Source organism: Danio rerio, chromosome 9, assembly GCF_049306965.1.
Source record: "Danio rerio strain Tuebingen ecotype United States chromosome 9, GRCz12tu, whole genome shotgun sequence".
Lineage (NCBI taxonomy): Eukaryota > Metazoa > Chordata > Actinopteri > Cypriniformes > Danionidae > Danio > Danio rerio.
The window spans coordinates 953,772-957,500 of NC_133184.1; the positions used below are offsets into that span (position 1 = coordinate 953,772).

Genomic DNA, 3,729 nt, shown 5'->3' on the forward strand with positions numbered 1-3,729 from the left:
ACTGTACTCATTGTATAACAACACTAATAACAGTCAGTAGGTCGCTGTGTGTTACTGTACTTATTGTGTAACATTAATAACAGTAGGTCAGTGTGAGAGAGAGTGTGTTACTGTATTAATTGTGTGTAACAGTAGGTCACTGCGTGTGAGTTTGTGTTACAGTACTCGCGTAACAACACTAATAACAGCAGGTCGGTGTGTGTGTGTGTGTGTGTGTGTGTGTGTGTGTGTGTGTGTGTGTGTGTGTGTGTGTGTGTGTGTGTGTGTGTGTGTGTGTGTGTGAGAGAGAGAGTGTGTGTTACTCCGCTTGACTCTGCAGATGGCAGCATCTGATCTCCGGTCAGTGTCTCCGTCTGCCGGTCTGCTGTCCCTCAGTATCTGCGGTTCTCCGTCATTATAATCCCGTCTCTGAAGCCGGCGTCATGGCGCCCGTGAGGAGGCTCCTCTGCTGCGCTTCTGCCCGCGACTGAAGCGGCTCCGGTGGCGGACACACACACGGCAGCACCGCGGACACGAGGACCGGACACCGACCGCTGACTACCGGGTAAACGCCTGCATTTTTCCTCTCATTCACTCCCGGTGCCGGGGGAGATTAGCGGTAAATCTAGACTCAGATTTGAGCTTGAGAAGCGCCTTGACATTGCTGGAGCTCTACACACCGCTATATTACACCGGTCAGTTGATGAAGCGCGTTTCTACATTGGTTTCTGTGCTGAAGATCTTGACATTGGACGTCAACCGAGCCGCGCTTTTGTTCAATTCACGCCGCCTTGACGCGAACTCGACGCGACGCGAGCTGTCTGACCCTTCAATGTATTAATTTATGCTGTGAGCTACATTATTTCTTAAGTAAGTAAAGCAAAATCATTTATAATATGTGTTCGCTGAATAATACACATTGTGTTATTTGTTTTAATAATTATAATAATAGCTAGCTGGCCGTTAAATCAAGCTAATTCGTCGTTTATTAGCTACTAACACAGCCTGTTTATTATTAACATTATTATTTGTAATATTGTCTGTTTCAGAACAATAAAAACGCACAGGGAATTAGTGTGAAAAATTAAATAATTGCATTACAGCAGATTTGTTGAGCGCCGTGACGTCCAGCCTTGACGCGACGCGATGGAGACGAACGCGCGCGCGCTGGAAGATAAAGGGACACATTTTATTCATTTACATGATGCGTTATGCTGAAAGAGCTTCAATAAATATGTGCACATTAACAGATGATCTGATTTTAAATTGTGCATATGAATAAGGAATAAGTGTTTCCTCTCAGAATCTGGAGTAACTTCAAAGCGCGTTTAGTGTATCGCGTTTTTTGGGTCGTTTCTGTTTTGGTAAATGAAGGCTTGCATGCGGTTTTTGTGAATGCTGGATTTTGCTGATTATCTCCTGGTGTGTATGTGTGTGTGTGTGTATGTGTGCATGTGGCAGCTTCACCTCAGCCAAACAATAGACACGCGTGAGTGTTTTCATCGCGGTCCGCGCAGACGCTGCTCCGGGCTCTGCTGTTCCTCCTGCTGCTGCTGCTGCTCTGTCTGATCTTTCAGCGCATTTCTGTACGGGCTTTTATTGATAATAGACTATAAAACTGCAGAGCCAAGATTATACAGACCATCAGCCATTTATCACTTGTGTTTTTACAGTGCACCTTTATTCATTAGTGTCCACTTTATAAACAGTACAGAGATAGTTATAGGAGAGAGAGCACTGTCCAGGCTTATGAATGAATGTTTACATTAGTATTATTGTTCTTACTAATGATAAAAATATCAGGCCTATATATAAATATATTCATTCATTCATTTTCTTTCCGGTTTAGTCCCTTTATTTATCAGGGGTCGCCACAGCGGAATGAACCGCCAACTTATCCAGCATATGTTTTACACAGCAGATACCCTTCCACCTGCAACCCATCACTGAGAAACATCCACACACACCCATTCACACTCATACACTACAAACAATTTAGCCTACCCAATTCCCCTATACCACATGTGTATAGAGTGTGGGGGGAAACGGAGCACCGGAGGAAACCCACGCCAACATGGGGAGAACATGCAAACTTTACACAGCAATGGCAACTGACCCAGCCGGGACTCAAACCAGTGACCTTAATATGAGGCGACAGCGCTACCTTCTGTGCCATCACACTGCCCATATATATATATATATATTGTTCTTTTGTTCTTTTGTTTGTTTCTTTCGTTCGTTTCGCTCAGTCATAATTTTGTTCATTTTTTTATTTGTTTGTTTATTCATTCATTCCTTTCTTTCTTTTTTTCTCTTTCTTTTTTTCTTTCTTTCTTTCTTTCTTTCTTTCTTTCTTTCTTTCTTTCTTTCTTTCTTTCTTTCTTTCTTTCTTTCTTTCTTTCTTTCTTTCTGTCTTTCATTCATTCATTCATTCATTCATTCATTCATTCATTCATTTATTTATTTATTTATTTATTTATTTATTTATTTATTTATGTATTCTTTCCTTCCATTATTTATTTCTTTATCTATTATTTCTTTCCTTCCTTCCTTTATTTATTTATTTATTTATTCATTCCTTCCTTCATTCATTCATTCATTTATTTATTTATTCCTTCCTTCCTTCATTCATTCATTCATTCATTTATTTATTTATTTATTTATTTATTTATTTATTCCTTCCATTATTTATTTCTTTATCTGTTATTTCCTTCCTTTATTTATTTATTTATTTATTTATTCTTTCCTTCCATTATTTATTTCTTTATCTATTTTTCCTTCCTTTATTTATTTATTTATTTATTCCTTCCTTCATTCCTTCCTTCCTTCCTTCCTTCCTTCCTTCATTCATTCATTCATTCATTCATTTATTTATTTATTTATTTATTTATTTATTTATTTATTTATTTATTTATTCTTTCCATTATTTATTTCTTTATCTATTTTTCCTTCCTTTATTTATTTATTTGTTTGTTTGTTTTTTATTTATTTATTCTTTCTTTCCTTCCATTATTTATTTCTTTATCTATTGTTTCCTTCCTTTATTTATTTATTTATTTATTTATTTATTTATTTATTCCTTCCTTCATTCCTTCATTCATTCCTTCCTTCCTTCCTTCCTTCCTTCCTTCCTTCCTTCCTTCCTTCCTTTATTTATTTATTTATTTATTTATTTATTTATTTATTTATTTATTTATTTATTCTTTCCTTCCATTATTTATTTCTTTATCTATTTTTCCTTCCTTTATTTATGTATTTATTTATTTATTCTTTCCTTCCTACCTTTGTTTATTTATTTATTTATTCTTTCTTTCCTTCCTTCCTTCCTTTCCTCCTTTATTTATTTATTTATTTATTTATTTATTTATTTATTTATTTATTCATTCATTCATGTATTCATTCTTTTGCTTCTTTCCTTCTTTCCTTCCTTCCTTTATTTATTTATTTATTTATTTATTTTCTAGAGTGAAATATGAGCATATCTCGAGGATCGACTGCACTCTAAACACGACCCGTTAATTCTCACGTTACCATATTTCACAATAATGTTTGTTTTTTCATGAAAGGCTTTTTGAGATTTGAGAGTTTGTTCTGCCACATTTCGGCAGTGTAACTCTAACATCTCATATTGACTTTCGCTTCAGCCGTGTCCTGACATCAGAGCTAAACACTGGGAATAAGATTTGAGAAGCAGCTCTGGGTATCACAAGCTTGTCAATTCAATCTGATTCTGATTATCAAGCTTTCAAT

General features: G+C 36.0%; 1 protein-coding gene across 3 annotated transcripts in view; it reads left to right on the forward strand.

Annotated features, from left to right (window-relative positions):
• The first annotated feature begins 315 nt into the window (after positions 1 to 315).
• LOC101883674 (FERM, ARHGEF and pleckstrin domain-containing protein 1) overlaps positions 316 to 3,729 on the forward strand; it is a 56,357-nt gene continuing 52,943 nt past the window's right edge. For all 3 annotated transcript variants that reach the window (XR_012385073.1, XR_012385074.1, XM_073912375.1), the window contains exon 1: positions 316 to 544. The gene's annotated coding sequence lies outside the window, so the exon portion shown is untranslated. The remainder of the gene's footprint in view (positions 545 to 3,729) is intronic.